General features: G+C 30.3%; 1 protein-coding gene across 4 annotated transcripts in view; it reads right to left on the bottom strand.

Moving 5' to 3' along the window:
• Positions 1-11,217, bottom strand: part of LOC100569551 — a 171,459-nt gene extending 160,242 nt beyond the window's left edge. For 3 of the 4 annotated variants that reach the window (XM_029489649.1, XM_029489648.1, XM_029489647.1), the window contains exon 1: positions 10,861-11,217. The gene's annotated coding sequence lies outside the window, so the exon portion shown is untranslated. The remainder of the gene's footprint in view (positions 1-10,860) is intronic. The other variant, XM_029489646.1, reaches the window with a different exon arrangement.
• Between the last annotated feature and the right edge of the window lie 13,144 nt (positions 11,218-24,361).

Genomic DNA, 24,361 nt, shown 5'->3' with positions numbered 1-24,361 from the left:
ACCCCTTTTGACGCCCACTTTTTCAATTCGCGGCGCACACACATGGTGTTTTTTTTCCGTACGTGCACAGAGATTACTGCGGGATAAACTTATTATACATCGCATTGTTGTTGTGTGCGCGCGTGTGCGTGCGTGTGGTTTATCGGGGTTTTCCCTCACCACCGCGGGGGGCGCACCGCGGGCAGGCCGGGCGAGTTCAGAAACTACTTAAAAACCGGCAACCAATCTTACTAACGCAATTTTTTTTCCCAATTCACACTTCAACACACCTAAGCCCATTATTATATTATTGCGTTTTATCGCTCGAGGCGTTCAAATGCGCGCGCTCCAATAATACGACGCTGTTGTGTAGGTACTATATTATGTATTCTATTATATATGTTTACATCCAGGAAATGCGAAAAACGCAATAGGAGTTGACCTATATAATATTATTTGTCTATATGTGATCTGCAAATACAGTACCTAAGTGTAGAAAACAGTATTACGTATTAATTATTTCCAAATACGATTATTATTATTATTATTTGTGTTAGCTACTGTTTTCGTGTACGAATACGATATTTAAGTACAGACGTCGGGTGATCGGTGACTCTGATATTTCCTGTACTCGTATTTAATGCGCCAACGACTTTTATCGTTCAATAATATTGAAGTCATGTAACGAACGAAAATTTGAAAACTTTCCTCGTTCGAGATGGCGGGATTATTTAAATTTAGTCGAAATGTATGTATATTGTATACTTATGGTTTTTATTTTTGTTTTTCAATTTTCATACTTGAATATTATTTATTTAAGTCCGAGTTTCTTGTCATCACCGTCGTCAATATACATAATACTTTGAAATCTTTTCAATTGTTTTCTTGTAGTCAGGGCGGTCGATAAATATTTAATCTAGTTATAGTTCTATAAGTTCGAAATTCTAAAAAATGTTGAAAAACTAATTTCACCTGTATATATTGTATTAGATAATTCTATTGATTGTTATTAATTTAAACGATTTATTTTACACTCATTTTTAAATAATATAATTACTCATTAAATAAACAATTCCTTTTATTGATATCGTTCTATGGTATTAGGTGTTCACGACTATTGATTTGTATAACACATGAGTATTATTAAACAAATTACTATGAGAAAAACTAAATTTTCGTGTTTGTTTTATTATTAAATTTGGTTATACATATACATAATAGAAACGTAGGGCAATGGCGTGGCAATACAATGTTATTTACTAGGAACGATTTAAGTGACGTATTGCTGTTCTTAGGTCGGATACAGAGTTAGAAAGTTATCGAAGCAAAAAAGTAATTTATCTACTATAGTTGGTATATAGTCATCGCTATAGCTCCCAGCAGCAATTTCATTTAAACTTTAATCAGTTATTGTGATACACTATCATTTGTTATAATAATAATAATAATAAAAAGCCTTACATCTGGAAGTTTATAATTGGACTGTTATTAAATATTTAGCTTAAACAAAATTGTAGTTTGTCAATTTATATTATATCTGATACCAAAGTTGTTTTTGTGGTCACATAGATATAATAATTAAATTTTTATAACCCTGATAAACGGGTCATGATAAAAAACGGATCATTCCGTCTTTGAAGAACCGTCTGGCATTTATTCCTAATTACTTCAAAAAAATCCTCGAAAATTTTTTTTTTTTTAAACTGTTGGTTATTTTTCCCTCGACGAAGCCCCGGCCATATCATTAAAAGCGTACTCGTTTTTGTTTAAAAACAAGAGGTGAAAAAAAAATTAAAATTAACCTACAAAGCCTCTGGAGGACGGAGCCTTACGGATGATTGGAAGTTTTAAAAACTCGTTTCCCGTAATCAGATTATCCCGTCCGGGCCATTAATCATTATAATCTGGCAAATACTTCGGAGCCACGCCGTTTTGGAAATGTTTTTCTATGCGCCAACACTGGGAGAAATGTCATGTCCGGAGATGAGTGTAAAAAGTTTGACATAAATTGCCGTGCCCTCGACCGTCACTGACGAATGAATGAGCCGGCTATATATTATATATAATATGGATGGAAATGTGTGAAAACGGCGGGCGGGAGCACACACGCGAAAACTTGGGGGAAACTTCCAGGATGGTTTTAAATGAAAGTCTGACAAATTGCAACGTGGTCAGTGTACGAAAATCGAGCGTACACGGTCTTTTGTTCTTGTTTGGCGGGTGACTAATTTATCAAAATTTCCGAGTGTGTAGTGCGCTAGTGGTAATTCGATTTAGACTTTTGCTGTCTGTAACCGACGTTATTCCAAGGGGTTCCAGAACACGAGAAAAAGACCGAGGGGTAGGGATTTACCCCACAGAGCACAAGGTACCCATACAGACGCGCAACCGGCACGAAGTAAAAGCCGAGTTCGGGGGAGATTAATACCATCAAAATATAAGTCTGTTTAGAATTTAATTTATTTTACTTGGATGAACATTTATTATCCGTTTAAAATAAATGCTATATTTTACGTAAGTAACTTTTATCTGGGAAAAATACAGCTCTAAAAATAAATAAGTTTGTCTTTTAATAAAAAAAAAATACCTATAGGTAAGTAAGAACTGCAGTTATGTCGTATATAAATTATAATAGTGCCTGCTGTTTGTACCTACGTACAACTGTCACCGTATTGTTTAATGTGTTTATAATTAATTATAATTCTGTAAGTATATCAACAAAATTTAATAAATTTTATCATTTTTATCAATCTCCCATGATATTATCATCACTAATCTACTATAAAAAACCATTAGAAATTACGGATGTATACACATATAATAAACAATTACCTCAAAACCATTTAAAAATAAAAAACAAATTGAGTAAAATTTAAAAAAAATATGTATAATTTTTAATATATTAATATGGATAAACAAATTCAGGTATAGCCGGTATAGGTATAGAATTTGTTTTTTATAATTTTAGTAATCAATTCTATTATATTGCTACCTAATGGTTTAACGTATATAACTACATTACTTGTTAATTTTTAGTCGTTATAATTATTATACTATCCCTGAATTATTATTATTTTTTTTATTTGCTTTATAAAACAAAAGCTTAATATTATTTTGTCATATAATCCCAATGAAGTTTAAAGCCAAAATGTACTATCATTTATGATATAATATGTAAACAGTTTTATGCGTAAATTTCACGAAATTAATATCTAAATACTTTAAGACGTATTTATGAATTCTACTTAGCATTTAATCATTCATATTCGAGTCTATTATTGCATCTTTAATATTGATGAACTTAAATGTTAATTATATTTTTAAATATTTTGCAAATAAATTATTCAGTAAAAATAATTCATTTTAGCGGATTTGGGTATTCCTAACCAGATGTTTATACAATACATCACAGTCGTTGAACGTTGTTACGAATATAAAATGCACATCAAAATTTCATGTCACGGTTATCTGATATTAAAAAAAAATGAACTTTATGAATTATTATTATTATTGAGAAAAAAAATTATATACGTTAAACACAAAAGTTAATAATATAAAAATTACTTTCGTAATATTATGTGTGTACTCAGACAGGTGTCTATCAACGTTTATTATATATTTTGTTTATCTGCATTAAAGTTACACCCCAGCGTTAGATTATATTATACCATACTACTATAGACATTTGATCGTTTTTAATTTGTAAAAGTGTTAACAATTCCTAGCTTGTGTTATTTTGTAATTGGGTAACTTGGTGAATAAGTATATATACGATAAACCTACAGCTTGATTAAATATATAACTTCTACGCTTGAGCGTACGTCATGTTATAACGAAGCTTTTACATGCCTACATTTAGTACGAGCTGAATCTTTGTTTTCATTTTAGTAGGTACTACCTTATACGCTGCACTCAGTTTTAATTAAAAAAACATGGTTGGCTCAATATCGTATTTCAATACATTTCGAAACATATTTTATCGAAACGGTATTTCGGTAGGTAACAGCGTTTTTAATTTCGAACGAATTCGGTCGTTTGGTGCATCAATTGAAACTTTACAGTGTTTATGAGACCTATAGGCTATAACTATCCGATTGGATTACTCGAACGGAAGTTTGAAAGATTTATAGACACGCGACGTCAGATACACCGCACTGTGGGTTTCAATAATAATAATAATAATAATAATAATACGATTATTATTATATACATAATGAATCATAATTCATAATAATTAGTTGTTGAAAATGGAGTGTGCATTAAAAACGAGCGGATTCTTCTCAATTACTTGTCAATAACACGATAATGGAATACTTTTATTATTATTATTATTTGGCATCTCCTTCTGTCCACTAAATTCTTAAAAGAAAAAATTTAATATTAACGGCTGAGAAAAATGAAAATAATTGTATAACGTTAAGTGCTTTATATAATAATAATTAATAATCAGCTGTCGTATATGTTGATTACTTCTGACGCATACACAATACGCATAGAACCAAAACACAAAATAAAATATCAAGTACTTTATTAAAAATAAAGACACTGTTCTGCGGATATCGCACGTATTTATATCTTGCGGTTAACCTAACGTAGTTATTTATGCTAACTAAGAACTATTCATAAGTCATAACCTTTATCTATATAGTATGTAATATGTATCTATAGTATATTATGTACTGACTAAGGATGCGAGGACTTAAATTCTTAATATTGTCTTTATATAATGCATGTCTGTTTTTTAACCTAGTTTTAAGTTGCTCTAATAAGGTTTATATATTACAAGCCTGGTTTTTCAATTAAGTTTTAATTTATAAATCCTTAATTTACATTATACATAGACACTACACAACGTAACCATAAGATTGTAAGATAATTAAGAATTTATTGTGACCTCACATTTAGGAGAAGTATATTTTAGCAATAGCAATTTTATTGTGAATTCTAGTATTAAATAAATTAACTGTTTGCAAACCAGATGGAAGAAAAAACGTTTGTGATAATTACAACAACGAAATAGTGTTGTACTCTGTTCAAATTCAATATATTTTTAAACATCACCCGATAAACCTGTTTTATGTTAATCATAATTCATAACACTAAATCCTGTCGTGGACTTTATCATGGTAATCTCCTCGTATATAGAGTTACTACCCTATTTGTTATCGAACAAAGTACACAACGATAGTCTATATATATATATATATATAATATGTAACGAGTGAATTGTTATTGCGGTTCAAAAGAAGGTTACTCGCAAGATCCCCATCCGAGCACTAATAATAATAATAATAATAATAATAATAAAAAAAAAACAAAACCTAATGCCAGAAAGAATCTAAAAGAAAAATATTGTTTTCCGGCTTACAGTTATAGCAGTCGCTCTCAATTCGAAAGCACTGCAATCCGTGGGTCGCGGGCGGCCGCTTTTCGTTTGTTGTTCCCTTTCACGTAAACTAACGTCCCCTCGTTACACGTATATATAATAGATTATACTGTTACACTTTTAATTTTATCACCGACCACGACGGGGAGTTTAGGGGCACGACAGCCGGTCCGTGAAGGAGGTCGCCACCCTCGCGTGGCATATTTTGTTCTTTAACTCAGTCCGTTTTCTTTCGCGCCCAAACGGCAAGTTTTATGATACCGACGATAATGTGAAACAGTAAACACCCCGTGTCCTTCTCGTGCAACTACTAACCGTCCATCCGACCGAAAACGAGCGAGAACCGGGACCCGTTTTTCAGTTATGGTGATCGGAGAGTGGCGAGGGGAAGGGCAGAAAGTACCTCCGGCAATGGCGCCGCTGCACCCCGCTGCACACACACACACACACACACATCGTATACATTATTGTGATAATCATCGTAATCATCATCATAATCATCGTCATCATCATTATCATCGTCTTCCTCGCCGCCGTGGTTTAAGTGCAATAATAACTCGGAGCCAGGTCGAAGCAACAACTTGGCGGCCCCGGGTCTCGCATACAATATAATAATATAATGTTATAATGTACACCCGTGTTACGATTGAGCGTGGTTTATATAAAGCTTTGGCAACAATGATTTCGATAAACCCCGCCGGGCCCCTGAGGGATTATTCGCATATTTCTCCATTAAAAAGCCGACGTCTCGCTGTCAGCGGGGAGACAGTGTGGCGACGACTGCGAAGCGAAATTCGTATATTATACACGTACACGCGCATAGTCACGACACAATGATTATAATTAATATGATCTTAAAATCTATCTTATTCTCGTCAATCATCCTCGGTGACGCGTACAGGATAAATTTGGCAAAATGGCGTAATGGCTCACACAAGGAATTGTGTGACACGTAATTATACTTATAAATATATAATAATATTCCGACGACGGTAATAGTCACTACAGCGACGTTGATATGAGTTCCTACTATTTTTCGAGACGATGCCGCCGATGCCTTTCACTATAAGTGACAACATAATATTTTCACTGATTTGATATAGAATAAAATATGTATAACATAATGTAGGTATAATATACGATGACAACAAAAATTCTGAAGGTTTAATATAAATTCGCACTAATTTCAGAAAATTTTGTCTAAAACCAACAGCCAAAATTATATTATTTTCTCAATTTATTTATTTGCAAGTGGTGTTTTGTTTCGTTTTCCGAAATTTGAATAACCACGCCAACGAAAAGAAAACTCAACCGTCGTCTGAAAAGTGATTTTTCAGAACGGATCAATGGCGGTGGTTTAAGGTTATTTTATAAAATAAATTACACAACTACGATATTGTGCTTCATAGGTAGGTAGTATAACGGTTAACAGATTCATACGATTAGCCACCGACACCGCCGCCGCCGCCTAGTAGTGCCATTTTATTATTTATCAGTTAGCCAAAGGTAGGCATGTATAGGTATATATTATGTGGGTATACGATATATGTAACTCCCACGCGAGTTGTTTGTAATTAGACCGGATGATATGTTTACAAACGCCATTTGTATCCCGAACACTCGAACAGTCTTATTCAATGTATTGACGGTAATAATATAATGTTTAAGTTTCCAATAAGTATCACGTTATCGGCTGATATTGTGAGAGAAAAACACAGCGAAACGGGTCATAATATTAAATGCACGGGTTTTAAAATACTTACGCCAGGTGATTCGCATTAATCCGAATCCCGTAAATCAAAATAATGCAAATATTTACCTATATGCGACGCGCATAATATTATTATAAATTTTCGTTTATTTCACGACAATGATTTTCGCTGTTATTATTCAATTTTATGCTAATGAAGTCTGTTGGGTAATTAATATTAAAGTCTTAAACTATTGAAGTTTATAAACTTATTGCTATTATTGCATTAATAATGCCAACGCTCTGTATGTGGTTTACATAATAATAATATTATAGTAGTATAAATCTATTAAGTATTGGTAATAAATTGGATAAATAGCATGATTGTTTTTATGAAAGTCCATTGTACCTAATGCTTCAATATATAATTAAAACGGGTAAACAACGAAAAACCATTCATACAACAATCATTCACATCCGTCAAAATCATTTATTTTCCGAGCACATAACAATTATTCCATTCATTTTTCAACTTAAATAAGACTATTTTTTTTATTAAAACTATTATTATGGTTATATTTTTCATTTTTCAAGAGACAATCAGTGTTGATCTCGGTAAATATCGAGTTATTTTTTCTCATACAAATAAATAGTGGGTATATTAACCTAATACTGTTATCGAAGTTAAAAATGTCACTTTTTTAGATAATTCCGTCCAACAAAATAATAACGGCAAACAATGAAAAATAGTAAATGTATAAAAAAACTAAAACAAATAATTAATAATTTTTTATTAATCATTTCAGGAGCCTAGGTTCTATTATAGGTATATCAGACAATATTATCCAATAAGCACAAATGTTTTTATTATATTAAAATAGTAACAACAAGCAACGTAATACGATTTTAAATCAAAAAGGTGGGCAAGTATACTCAGTACTGTGCTATTTTAGTAAGTAAATAACTACTCTGATGCACTGTAGAAGTGGAGTGTATCTCGTAATTCAATAGGTTACTATAAAGGACGTGTTAAATTTGAATTCAAAGATAATAATCACTAAATTGGAACGAAAAAAAATTCCGTCAGTCTATATGACTAAGACGTAATATAAGTATCTATATATTTTTATCATGCCCATATTGCTTTTATTTTAATTTATTTTACTACCTATTAGTATAGTACCATTGATTATAATTACTGTAAATAACTTTAAATATGGTATAAGCTATATATTTTTCTTTAAACTCCACAAATTGTATTAGAATCAATATCATAATGTCTAAAAAAGCATACTGTGTCACTATAAACAACCTGTTAGCCAGGAAATGGGGTTTCCTCTCTCTCTTTAGGCACTAGCTCAAAACTACTATGCATCTAAAATTGCACTTATATTATATGTTTATAAATTATTAGGTTTCGGGAGTAACGATTTAAGAAGAACCTTATATTAAATTGTCAAGTCAAGCATTTTTATCAACCCAAACATTTTTTATCAACATTTATTAAATAAAAATTTATAAAATTCGAAAAAATAATAAATGTCTTTAATTTTTGAATAGCCTAAAATTAGTCAAAATATTTTGAAATTTCATTGAGCTTATCAAAAAATAATTTAAGTAAAAGTGATGTGTTTCAAGTGTCTATGATTAATTTTATTTCAATGACATTAAAAAAAAACTAAAATTGTATAATGAAATCAAAATTTTACGTGTAAGTTTACAAGTAAATTATATTTTACTATTACCTAGATGAATTTTAATTTATTTTACGTAACTCTGTTAATAATTAAAATTTAAGATACTTATCACTATTTATAATAGTGTATCTCTGTCTTAATATGAAAATTAACACATTTCATTATATTCTCCCATCATATTATTATTTATTACTATTAAAAATAGAGCATTATCTATGTCTGACCTTATTATGTGTAATTGTTCTTCTTTTAACGATCTTGTCATCTATAAATGTCTTTTCACTTCCATAAAATCTCATTTAGAATATTATGCTGCAATTATATTTTGTGACTTCAGTGTTATTGATATTTCCAATCACATTGAAGCGTTCAAAACAAAGTTTTCGATGTATTGGTTTTAAATTTAATATTACGGGAATATAGCTCATTCTGATTACGATAACATAAGTACTTAGATTTTTAAGTCACAATATTTAAAAAATTGCAGAAAAAATTCCTTTTCTATTTAAAAAAAAACAAATTATTTTAGGACAAAATAGATGATTCTTATTTATTTAAGTCTTTTAAAAATAAAGTTAATCTTCATAATAATAGAGACTCCTGTTTATTTTAAACAACTCATTCTTCCCACAGTTACATACTTAACTCCCCTATTAATAATCTATTATATATTGGCAACTCCATTGATTCTGATTTTGTTTTTTTTATAAATATCTTATTATTGTTGTTATTACTTTTTCTTTTATATTTTCTTTCTATTTTTCTTTTATTTATTATTATTTCCTTTATTGTATTCTTCTTGTTAGTATATAATTAAGTGTACCCCGTGTTCTGTTCAAATATCTTTATTTTGTTCATGTTGTTGTCACTTAGTTATACGTTTTGTAAATCTAATACTGAATTTTATTTTGAAATTGAACCCAGGTCCAAAATAAATAAATAAATATTAAAAATATATTTAATCTAATAACTAGGTGTTTTTAGGATTTATTGAAAACGTATATTATCACACAAAATAATATAAATGTTTAATTTTAATATCTGCAGAATTAAATTTCTAGTTAAATAATGTATCGTTCCCGTATGTACCTACACAAAAATATGAACGGAAGTTTTATTTTAGGAAAGTTTGTTGAAAAAAAAAGAGAACACCTATGATGAAAATATATTAATGTATGTACCTACTTGAAGTAATTTCTCTTTAGGGAATAGCTCAGGTGGTAATCTAGAAATTGGCTCCAGTGTGGGGGAGAACCCTTGATTTCTGAAATGGCTACAATTCGCCATTTGCTAATTGTTTTCTCAGAGTAATTTTTGAACAATATTATTAATAGCTATTACGAAAAGAAAATGTTTGTAATTCAAAAGTTACTTGTAATATCTTCTGAATAACAGATTATAGATGAATTAAAAATAAATAAATGTAATAATGATTAAGGTATACTGTATGGTGTATACACCTTTAAACAATAATTCGTCGAAATTGTATTTTTTTCATTTGTTATTAGAATACTGATAGGTAAGAATATTAAATAATAATATGGAAAATGTGTATTATATAAAACTATACTCGATTGGGGGAAATCGATGGGCAATATTCTGTAAGGAATTTTGGGTTGATGAAATATTTGTAATGCTATTAAATAATGTATAAGAAATGGTTAAATGTGAACGGCGTATAATATATTACAATGTGCAAAAGCCACCGTTGTCAAATAACCACAGTGACGTTAGTGCTTGGTGGTTAGATACTTTAACGATTAATAGTATACCAGATTTAAAAACGATTTTTGGATACAATCCAACTCAATAGATGAGTGCTGTCATTATCTATTAAGATAATCATAGTAGCTAAAATAAATTTCAGCGTCTAGGTACAATAAATAAAAAAATAATTGTACCTGTCCTAAACTTATATTTTAAATTAGTGCTACTATCGATATTAAATCGAGCGAACACAGTATTGTCTTTAACCATTATAATAAATTGTTATATTTATACTACCCTAGTAGGTTAGGTTAGTTACAGTTTAACCATCGTCAAACCGCGCGTAAACACGGTGGAAATACACATTTCTTTTTTAGTAAGTTTTATTTCAAATACCGTACCTGCTGTAAAAAGTAAACTAGCCGGCGACCGTCATATCGGGACTTCGGAGAGTCGTTGGCAAATGTTTAACGGGTTACGGTAAATTAATAATGCGGTTGATGATGATGATGATGATAGTAATAATTAGTATCGTTTACTCCAGCGGGATGAGGGAGGGGGCGATAATAGCGTACTGGCGGTCGATATACCGGAGGAAAAAACAAAACGCAAAAGATGAACGAGAGGAAACTTAACCAAAACGGAGCGGTATCGACCACGACCACGATAGATGACGACAACGACGATGACGCACACCGTCTGGGCGCGTGCGACGCGTAAAGCTCGACCGGAACAACTGAATACTGATAGCGGCGAAGGGAGCCGAGTCGCTTGGCACCCTCTGCCGCCCTGCTTCCAGCGCGACCACCGCACCGCCGTCACCGCAAACGTCAGCGGAGGCGCTGGCCGCGGAGGTAGCGGCAGTCTTGCCCGCGCACAATAGTCGGACGACCGACAACGCTCCTCCGCCCGCCGCCGATCTGCAGTCCTAACCGCCGCCGAATCTTCTCTCCCGCACACGCACGACGTCCCACACTGTCCTATTTTTATGATAATAGTAATCAGAGTTCGAGTATCTTAGCTATATAAAAATTCTCAAAAAAAAAAAAGACCCGGTATCGAAATGCCCTGATAATTATATTATGTATTTTGAAAAAGAAAACTATAAAATTCCATAATTTAACGCTACCTATAACTATAATGTATAATATATATTTTGCAACTTCTATGATTAATTTTACAAGTCTGTAATTAATAGTTCCTGGTTATACCTAATATTTGTACGTAATTTTTGTTTTTAGATATCGGGACTTTTTTTTAAAAAAAATACACGATAAATTAAATGTAAAAAAAATTGCAATATAATATATTATATTATAGGGTTATCATAAGGTTTATAATTTTTTTCAGATATTCTGAAAAATTATTTATTATTTAAAAAAATGCGAATTTTAATGTAAAATTCCTGTATACATAATGAACCCTGCGTGGGTTGGAAATTATAGTTCAATATTTTAGCCGATATAGCTTCAGCTGTCATAGGTCAAATTAAAAAAAAATAAAAATATGTCAACAACATATGCTATTTCCAGTGATAATTATGTACTTACATTTTATATATTGTAATTTTATATATCCGTAAGTCATCATTAATTAACCATCTATATATTTAAGAATCTACGGTGGCGATACAATTATTATTTATTAGGTATACAGTGTGATTCACCAAGCATTCACACACCCCCATGTTTCCCTTTAATAATGAATTTATTAAAATTATGATTTCTGTAATTTGTAAGGATATACGTCTTAAAATTTTTGAAATACTTATATTTTTTAAACCATTTTAGGATTAATCTGTAGGTACAAGGCAAAAAAACACTTCTGTTTTTAAAATAATGGTTCTGAAGTATAATTATTATACTTAAAAGTCAGAATCCAAATAAATTCAGTATTAAATGAAAAAATGGAAGTGATCATCATGCTTGGTGAATCATCCTGCATATTACTATAATTTTAGGTATTTGGACGATTGTGATTTTCAACCATGGTCACGGAATACTCGACTCGGACGCGACTCAGTGAATCACTGCGCTCATAATTCCCGAAAAATCGTTCACCAAAATAATCTCAGACTCTACCCCGACCGACCAGGCCCCATTAGTCCCTCTGCAACCCGTCACGCTCCCTCGAACGTCTGCTTTTTATCGTCGTACAATATGCACGTATATGCATATTATACGCGTGTGTACGTGTTTACCGTCCCTTTCAGTTTTGATTTCGTGACTTCCGCCGAATATATATATATATAAATGTGTTCTTCCGCTAGATCGAATAATAAGATATCGAAGTCCATCCCCGCTCACCTCCCTACTTTCACCGGCAGGAACCCTCGCGGCGTACGTCGAATTATTTCGTCGATCGTCTCTCAATCTCTTCGCACTCCACATATATATTATATGTACAGTGTACACGCATATATATATATATAATATATATATATATATACACACATAAACATTACACATTATGTATGGTATATATATGTACGTTATATACCTATGACCGCATATATATATAAATCTGTCATATACCCTCTCTCTCGGCAAATCGGTAGACCGAAAAAGCCGGAAATTCTTCGTGTGCGTGCGTGTTGGTCGTCCCAAGCTTGGGAGGAACCTTTATAGTTTTTTTCAGTTCCGGTTCCGGCTTATATAGGACTTACTTATATATCAAAACTTAATTTTTTAGTTACTGATTTCGATGTCGGTTCTAAAATTCACAGAAAAAAATAATTCCGTTTCAATATAGTTTTAGTGAATACCGGTAGTAGGTATATTTGAAAGTACGAAATTGGGATTTTTAAAATGTAAATATGAGAGGAAAAAATCAATGCCAATTATCTTATCTTATACTTACACTTACCATAAATTTATTTATTAAATATTAAAATAGCTAAGCTATTCCCACCTACTGAAATAGTATTATAATATTATATATATTATTATAATAATATTAAGTATTATGCGTTTAGTGATGGGTAATTCCCCGGAACACTCGTGAATTCACGGAAATCATAAATCAACTGCTAAAACAAATTAATGTTTATGCATCTTAAGACTAAAAAATGGTGTATTTAATTTTAATATTCAAGTTTTGCTAAATTTAAATTTAAAAAACATTTGGATACCTATACTACTTTAAATATTAAAAAATAAAACACTAGTTTTCATTTTGGATATATATAATATTATGTACCTGTTCTGGTGGAATCGCTAATCTGGACACTATAGGAGTAAATTTTAAAGTCACACTTACAATGTACGCAAAACGAGATGAAATGTTAAGTTCAATATTATAGTCATCCATTGGAACTAGCGAATAGATTAAACTAATAAGGAGCTCGGAACTATAGGTTAGAGTTTCCGCGTGTCCCGGTTAGGCCACGGCTTGGAATATAGCGCCCAGAAATCTCAGATATAATTTGTTGTATCTGTGTACACGATAGAAGTTGAAATAATGATTCGATTTTCAACTTAAGTATCATAATTGGCGGGAAAGTGAATCCAGTTGGTACTTTAGGAAGGTCAAAAAAAAAATTACGAAAAACGAGAATTTTTGAAGAATTTGAGAATTATGAAAAATAGATTTTTGACAATATCGATTTTGTTTTTGGTTTAACTCTTAAAAAAATTACGGTAGACACGTCATGACATTTTCTGTGAATCTTTATATCGTTATAATTTTCTATACACCATACCATTTTAGAAATATTTCAACTCTTTTTGAGCTATTTATAAGCATAAGAAAATGTCAAGTTTTATTAGTTTTTTTAAAATTATTGTTGATAAAATATTTTATGCTCTGTAAAAAACTTGAAAATGTTATACAACGTTCTTTATAAGCTGTTGTTAGTGGAAATTAAAAAAAAATGATCGTAAATTCACAATCATTTTTTATGAGCATCTGAAGTTAAAATGTTGACGAAATTCATTAAAATCACGAAAATTGGAAATTTATTTGTAGTTAGAAATTCATAAAAAATGTTCTATTTGTATCTAAGCTTTGAAAGTGTAATACAAGATTTCTTTTAAGTTTTCCTACATTCAACATACAAAAAAAACTTTACAGGAAAGTCAAATTAAATTTTTACGACCGTTTGAAGTTTTACATTGGATATTCACCCGAAAATTAACAAATTCTCATACAACGATTTTCTTATTTTGTTGTTATTTAAAAAACTTATAATCCTGAATACTTACAATTTACACCATATATTTATTTTATCATTTTCCACACTTGATAACATTTTCAAAATATTTGACTCGTTTTGACTTTTTTAGTGGTTTACGGTTCTAATTTTCAATTTTTTTCGTTGGGTCAAAAAGCTTGAAAATTTAATACAAGGCTCTTGATTTATATTGTTACAAAAATAGTTGAAAAATATTAAAAATAAATAATCACGGTTTTTCTTTTATAAGCATTTAAAGTTAAAATTTTGACGAAATTTATCAAATTGAAAATTTACAAATTGTTTAGTAGTTAAAATTGTATAAAATGTGTACATTTATAGCTACCAACTACGAATTAAAAATTAAAAATAAGTAGTTAAATCTGTAACCAAAAAATCTAAATAATATATAAAAATTGTTTTTTATAGTTATTCTAAGTTCTGTCGTATATTGTAGACAGTCGTCACTGAAATATTATTTAATGCAAACATATTACATGTATAAATCAACTTAGCAATTTAAATATTAATATAGGTCAGGCCAATAAAGCAAAATGTGCTGAGGCAGCAAAAATATCAGTCCCGTTGTCGCTGAGTGATTCGGCGAGAACGCAGGTACGACGATCGAGCGTGTGAAACGTCTATCATAGTATAGACTAGGCGATTCGAATTCGCAAAATATTTTATTTATGTTTGTTTGAATTTAATAAAAGTGTTTCCGACCGTAAAACCAGAGTTTAATATTATTTTAGTCATTCTTAAGTTCTTACCTTTTATAGGAACAGCGCCGGGATATACGTAATATGTGTCAATGAGATTTATTAAACTGAATAATACCAAGGTATATGTAATCTTTGAGTCATTCCAAGTAGATAGGAACGAACTAAGAATTGATAAGCGCATACCATCGTACCTTAAAGTTAACAGTGCCATTCTAATTAATTTTAGAGAGTGTTATTAACTAGAGAATACGAGGGTAAGACGTATAGTTGGTTTTACCGCGTATTGCCCGATACGGGTGACCCGATACGGCAATTCATATTTGGACGAATTACATATTAAATAACCGTTAGTTATTTTGTAGCAATTTAAAAATGTTATTCATTGGTACTTGAAACTTCTCAAGTATATTATTATAATATACAAATATGATAGTATGATAATATGCAAATAATATTAATTCAACTTACCGACTGCTGTATCAATAAAAAAAATATAAATATAATATAAAATATCCTAGTCTGACAATCCGTCCCCCGCTTAGAGTCGTTTTTTGTATACAATGATAATTTATATTATTATATCATTGAATTTAAATTTAACACCATCCATTACAGACCACGAGGATCCACTTGTAACCTACTGTACAGCAGAGCGATACCCACTTAACTACTTTTTTTTAGGTTGAATTTTCCCGCTAATTCGTTTATATCCGCTTTCATATTGATTGGATGTTGATTTTGGTCATTGCCCATTCGTACTATGGTACGTTGGCATGTTCCAAAATGAACTGTACTTATGTCTAAAGTCAACATCTAGTATCTGGTTATACCTAAGTGTTTGTTGGGATCTAATCGTATCTAATGTTTTATATTTAGTGAGAACTTAAGAACAATGTGAATAAGTTCATATTATAGCATATATTCATTTTATTTATTTCAATTTAAGATACAAAATTAAAATTTTAAACACCTTGGTATATATTTGGAGGGCCGCTGAAAAAATTCTGTGGGTTTCCGATACCTAAGTCTTATACGATAACAACAAATTCTGTGATGATCTACAAAAAATTGTTCGACTCTTCATTCGATTTTACTCATATTTTAGGTTTCTAAACGTGAGTTTGAACATCTTGTTTTCCTATTGTGTCCATCCGTTCGTTAGTTACTACTTACCAGTACATAGTTACAACTGTTGATAGCTATGATTGATAAACATATATATTTTTTAAATTGTATAAAAATGTGGAATTATAGTTTATTGCGTAGTTTTAGAAACGGTATAGTACTTTTTGAATCTGGGATTTCAACGGGCTCGCCGAGTGAGCTTTCCTAACTTATTTTTTTTCCATTCTCAGAATCTGAAAATTATTTTAAAATTATTCATCAGTATAGTTGAGTAGAATGTATTATAAGTATTCTATTTTTCTATTAAAAATATTAACTATCCTGTATACTATAGAACAGGATTTCATAATACATTTTGAAATTAATTTAATGAATTAATGCATTAATGTATTATTATACTCATGAAAATAATATATAATATTATTATGCATCAAGAAAATAAGTGATTGTCTATGATAACAAATAAAAATAATAGGCGAGAACAATTTTAATTTTTCCCATTTTTCGGTATTCTTAGGAATATCCATTACCTTCAGCAGGCAGGGTCGTGCCCGAGAACTTCTTCTGAAAGTGCAAACCCCCCTACGTGTACACGGCCAACCAATCCTTATAACCTAAACATATTCCGGTTCTGCGGGTTCCTTTTAGCGTTTCAAGCTTTGGAACCCAAACCTGATCTCCGTTCATATTTTTTTGCCCGAGCTAACTCGATTTCCGGTGGCTGTTTTTTTATTTGTTTTTTTTTTATACACATACCTATGTTATGTTATATAATATTATTTAATCGCCTGTTTACGTCGTTGCTGGCGGAGGCGGCGTCGCCCGCGTATTCCGACCGTACGATATCGATTGGGCCGCCGCGTTATTTCTAAATTCTATAGACAAAAATTCAAGACGTCTGACAGTAATCCAAGACGCGTATTCCACGAGGGCAAACGGTGACTTCTCGTTAGCAAACCGCTCGCGTATTGGGCGCGCTTTGTGTACGTTCGCCATATTATATAATAAGGTTTTCGAATGTACAGTACATTTATATATATATATGGGTAGGTATGTATATACACACTACACGTTTTTGTGTATTTATTTTTTTATTACACTGTAGTTCATCACTACTACAGCGAGCGTTTCGTGTTTGTCTGAAGTATATATACATTTTATATTATATTATATTATTATATTCAATTTTATGGGTGGTTTTTCCCCCCTTTTTTTTATTTATCTTTCATAATTAGTACACTACCATGCGTACTATGTAATCGTGCCTATATTTATTTCGTAACGTTATATGAAGTCTCTATTCGATAATAATATAATATTATGGAGTCTTACCTAACCTTTGGTTTGAGTAGTTTCCGTGTTTCCCCTTCATTAAAACGTACTGTTCTTTATACATACAATATACATATATATGTTATGTATACTAAACAACCCATATTTGATTATATTTAAGATGCAAGCCACAACATGTATTACTCATCGTTATTTGTTGGTAATATACGTATTTTTGTGTGATCATTAAAATAATATAAATTTAGGTATCATATATTTATTTTATTTAATATTATGTTTTATAATAGGCGTAACTTGGGGACTTAAATATGGAACTCAAATGTGTTAATTTGTAATAAAAATATTTTGAATTGGAAAACAATCAATAAATCGAAGACTTAAGATGTCTAAAAATAGCATAAAAAGATTCAAAATAATTCAAAGATTATATCATGTTTGATAAATGTAATTTGAATAATAGTTTTAGTGTTTATAGTTATTGATCTTTGAAATACAGAAAAAAACAAAACTGATTTTGTCTAAAATTGGTTTTAAGAAAAATTTTCCTTTTTCCGTAATTTTTTTTTCCATAATTATTTTTAAAAGTACTGTGCATTTTTTACTTTTGATCCTTACACCAATACAAACTAGATCCAATTTCCTACCATAAACCTTCATCAATATTGAAGATCAAAGCATGTTTTTGCTCCAAAAGGCGATAAGCGATGACAGACTAACAACAAAAAAAAAACACACACACACATCATTGTAAAAGCAATACATTTATCGCTCAGCTCAGAATATAAAACTACATTGAAAAAAATAATGTCTTCTTCACATTGTTAGTAATCAGAAAATAAAATGTTTGAAAATAATTATATGGGTCACTAGGTTTGAAATAAAATTATCGTATTAATATGATTTGGGCTCATTTCGCCGAAAACCCATCTCACCGAAACCCATCTCGCCGAAACATAAAAAAATAGAAATTTATTTCGTTGTATGTACCTATATTAAAAAATATTTATTTTATTTATATAGTCAGGTTAAAAAATCAAATAAAGTCAAATAAAATCGTGACTAACCATAAAAAATAAATGAAATAAATAAAGTATTTAACTATATAAAAGTAGTAAAAAAAAAATAGCAAAAATGATTATATTATTTTAAAAATATTATATATCTAGATGTCTATAGTCTAGATGTTTATATTATAAACATCTAGACTGTAGACTAAAGAGTGTGACTGTGCGGAAACCCATCATTATATGACGTGTAACATTTGTAGATTTGTAGAGTTTTCATTATTATTATAACTTTATCAGCGATAGGATAATGGAACGATGTTCCCGCGACGATGTCACCTGAAATAGCTTACTACTGGAAATTTTTGGTTTTTAATGTAAAACATATTAAAATTTAAAAATACATACGCAAGGTTTTTTTTATAATAATTTAAAATTAAAATTTTGATATTTAACACGCTTTTGAATTTTCTAAGAGTTAATTCGCTTGGTGTAGTGCCTACCCATCCAAGCTCTGATGAGTAAAAACCTAGGATTTTTCTACAAAATGGGAATAGGAAAAATAGGATTCAGCTAAATGGGATTTGTTATTAATCCATATACAACTGGTTTTTTTGTCGGCCGAGTGGGATTCGGCTAAATGAGATGAAACGATTAATATATACGCAGTAGGTACAACAAATACGAATCAAATTATAATTTTTGAATTTTATATTAATTAGGTAAGTATGTAATAATAAATTGTTATTTTGAGTTCCGTAACAGCGTCGAAATGTTGCCATCTTCCGATTTAGTATTACTTACCTTCTTTAATTATTCAGTTTTTAATTTTTTCTAAAATCTATACTATTTAAATTTAATAATTTTAAATTTGTTTTTATACATTATATAACATTGAAATATATTATATAAAAATACAGTATTTATACGTCAGTAGCACAAGCAGTTATCAATAAGGGTTATACGAATTGCATTGAATTGAGATAAGAATTTCAAATGTATTGACAGGTTACTGGTAACGTGCATTCGACACATCGCTGAACGGGATCTTACCTGCCTTTCCTGTCTATTCATTATTTGTATCTCAAATGTAACAACTCTATTGGTTATGAATTATGACTTATAAGATTCCATATTGGTACAAGATAAACTGTTCATAAAAAAATATAAGTTTTAGTGAAATTAAACGTGTGCTTAAATTATTATTATTGTTAATTATTATACGAAAACACTAGTAATTAAAATTATAATCTTGTTAACAATTTAGGTAGGTACGTAATTTACATGATTTAAAATAAAAATAGATTTTTCGTTTTAAATAAGTTGAAATTTATTAGAGTAGTCTTTATTTATCGAATTCAATTTAAATTAAATACGAAAATACAATATATTATAACTTATAATAATGTATTTTTTTTTTTTTTTTTAACTTAAGCTCGACAACTTTGGCCATTAGCTGTTCTTTTGTTTGTAGGGGGAGGAACGGTTGGAACGGTTGGTTGGCAAGGATTTGTAACTAAAAATCCCGGATGGATGACCATCCGGGATCTAGCAACACCGGTCGATACACCGGTCGATACTGTACACTCAGAGAATTTCCGCAGTTGAGTGTACGGACGACGGACCGCGCCACACCGTGCCACAATAATAAATTGTATAACAAATACTGATTATATTATTATGTTGTCAATATACAATGACTCTAATATTATTTAAATAATAATTACTTACAATTACAACCCCCCTTCTCCCGCCAAAAATAAAAAAATAAAAAAATAAAATGAGTAAAACCTAAGTAAAGTTATTATTTATCATCAAAAATTTAAATCTCTAAATAAATTAATATAACGAGCTTTACTTTTGAATCATGGTTTTTAATTATTACGCAATGTTTACAACCTAAAACTTTATTAAGAGAATATTTTCTTCTTAATGGAATGATAACATATAATATATATACCTATATGTTGTTTCAGATAATCTTTTACCCATTCGGTTCACAAAACAGAACTACATTTTTTACACTTCACTTAATTACTCAATATAGATTAATTTTCCCGAAATGGACTAGAAAAATAATTTAGTACTACAGTACGATCTTTTTCCATAATCCATGTCTACATCAGCATAATGAAAAACAATTTTGTGACTCAGCGCGGCGCAGTGGCTGAAATCAATCACGCGGCTTGATTGAGAGTAAGCAACGGCCGCTGCTACTAGTTCTCGGATGGGTGACCACCCGAGTTCCTAGTGCGCATAAATCTTGCCAAACATACACGTGATCCTAACCGACCGTACCAACTATCCCGACCCATCTGTACCAACCCTACTGACCTTACAGGGTCAATGATCTCAGACGTCCAAGTTTTAAAACCTTAAAAAAAAGAAATACAATTTTAAGTACAGAAACAAGTTAATCAAAGGAAACCCCATGAACCCTCCCCGCAGTGAGATCACCAAAATAGACATACCTAGATACATTCTTCAAGAATCAGTATGCATTTATTGCGTTTAAGATTCCATGTATTTTTAAGAGTTAACAAATGGTATACATAATTTTATTCATTGATAATATTAAGACAAAAAAAAATTATATTAAAAAGTCGATTTTTTCAATTCGTATTATACTTTATACGTCTAATTATTATACAATCCTGATATCTGAAAGAATTACATGACAAACTACATAGTTTTATACTTCTATTCTCAGACGTAACATACGAACATACCTTTTGGACAGGTTGGCATAACATAATAATATAGACTAACACATTTAATATTGATCGTAATATATTTAATTTAAAATTCCAACACCAGTTATTGTAGTATTTAAGTTATTTAACTATTTAATGTTTGAACAAAACGTTCACTTACTATTACTCTTATCTTCCTATTTCTACGACGTTGACAACTGGCGTATATAATATAATAATATGTATACTGCACATATGTATTCCATGTATCTACCTACATATATATTGAACAATATGTACAATATTTGTGCCTTCAAAGTAAATGTACTTTTTTTATATACATACATATATATATAATATTATAAAATCCGAGTAGGCAGCCCTATTTAAACGAGTATGAAACCCGTTGAACTATATAATTTATACTTTTTCACTTTTTTTCTTACAAGACTCTTCCTTTGAGCGTGAAAAAAAAATAATACCCAATGAAAGAAAATACCATGTTATCTGAGTGTAAGTCGTATTTCATTTTCAAGACGTCTAAATGTCATAACAGAATCTTGCGTTTAGGATCTTATTATCAGATGGCTGTGAAAAATTATTATACGAAAAAAAAAAAAGTTCAAAAAAATTGGCGCTTATGTATGATCAATTGTTAAAATCCACTTTATTCCAACATATTTTATCTATATATTATATATATTATATATTTAATAATAACTCACGGGGTTTATATTTTTTCGTGGCAATCGTCAATAAATCAAATGAAAGATTTGCTAATCACCTTAAACATTCCTAACGAAATAAATATTCTGATAATAGGTGATACATGTTATAAGTTACTTATTGGTTTTATATAATATATATTATATTATATATATTATGATAATACTATAATATAATATACATATCATATCATTCCTATTAATTAAATTTAATATTATCTAGACCAGTGGTTCTCTATCGGTGTTCCACGAAACATGGGTATTCCGTGAACTTTGATAAAGTGTTCCGCCTAAATTTTAAAATCGGTGAAATAATAAAAACGTTTATACAAATTATCAGGGTGTCTCTCGGTTGCCACCTGTCTGATTCATAATTTGGGAAGGGACAAAAATATAACCAACATTGTCTCCTTCTTAACATACACATAAAATATCATATTACATATATTATGATGCATATACCTACTGATTACATGATATTTTATTTTGCGAATGAGAATTGTCAAGGCGGTATTACTGATTATAACATATTACAGCGACAATCGTTTTGTTTCACTTCAGTTATAAAATGTACGCACAATGCATATAGTTTTGTGCACAACGTAACACAATATATTATAAGTACGTACCTATTATTTAAATTTATCTACACAATGCTTAGTCTAATAATAAAAGTTGTTTTTCCTAACTCATTTTATATTACTACAATGTGAAAAATAAGTTCCAACACTCGCAGCTAGACACTTACGTTATACGTATTGTACATGTATATTCGCGGACAAACAGGCCACACGCGGAAACGACGTTTAAATAGAAGTTTTTCAACTTCAAACGATACACGCCAAGAGACCAGCTAGATTGAGGGCGCCGTTACAAGAAGAAATCTCATTTTATTATCATATACATACCTACCTACACTAGACAAAAAACAAATAATAAAAAAAAAAAGCTATGCGTAAAAGAGAGAAAAAATAAAATCTCGTTTGTGAACATTGTATTATACATTTTTTTTCACACGCAGCACATATTATTATTATTTTTAAAAAAAAAATGAAACGTTTGTCCTAAATCGGATCTACATAATAAAGGTAGGTACTCCTCCTATATATACGCCACAGTCTGCTTACAACATCATTCTCTCGTAACTAGTTCTCCTGAAGCAAAGATATTATGCAATCGCGGGAAAATCGTTTGACTGTGGTATATACAACATACGTGTATACACATTATACGGGACCATATTTTTAACGGCGAACGCTCATTATTGGTTCATTCGGTTTGAAAACTATTCACTTTTAACACATTATTTTTTTTAAATGGCGACAAATATTTTTAATTTCACGAACCTATGCAAACTATCGCTAAACGTACTTAAAAACAATCATTCGTTCGATACGCGATAGGTGTGTACTATGTATGGAACAAATAATTTAGATATTTTGTTTTCTCAATAATGATTGCTTAAAAAAGTATTCTGTCGCAGCTGATTATTCAATTTAGTAATACAATTTAGGTCAGTGATTAAATATTAAACGTAAATAAAAAAAAAAACGTTATGTTTCATAGACAAATGTATAATATTAGAATTGAAAACATACGTGTACAATATAAAAATAACAATATTATTATCTCGTGTACCTATTTTAAATGTAATTCTTAATATTATTCCTATAATGAATTCAAAGTGAAAATGTTTTTAAAATGTATAATATTAGATTTTTTAAAGTAAACTTTTAATGTTTTACACTGTTTATATAATAATCCTGCATGAACTTAAAATCGCAGTGCCTAGATATCTGATATGTGTTTCTGCTAAGTGCTAACTAATATCCCTTTGCACCACCAATTATTCCTGTAATATAGACCGATATTCAGGGTGATGAGTACACGTCTGCTTATGTTTCTTAATGGTATGTAAACAATATTTATCTTACAGTTTATATTGTTTATATTTCACTGCCTATGCTCGTGGCCCCGCGTGCGCCGGGCAGTGTTCTAAAGCAAAATATAACTGTCGCCCCAGCAAACGTTAGGTATTGCTTAGCTGGACTGACCTATCTTAATAATTATTTATTTATTTACTGACAAATTGTCCAATTTCAAATATATTTACAATAGTGACACTATATAGTAACTATAGTAATTTACAATAAGTTGAGCATTAGTTAC

This window comes from Acyrthosiphon pisum, chromosome A2 (genome assembly GCF_005508785.2).
Source record: "Acyrthosiphon pisum isolate AL4f chromosome A2, pea_aphid_22Mar2018_4r6ur, whole genome shotgun sequence".
Lineage (NCBI taxonomy): Eukaryota > Metazoa > Arthropoda > Insecta > Hemiptera > Aphididae > Acyrthosiphon > Acyrthosiphon pisum.
This window is presented reverse-complemented; position numbering and strand designations above follow the sequence as displayed.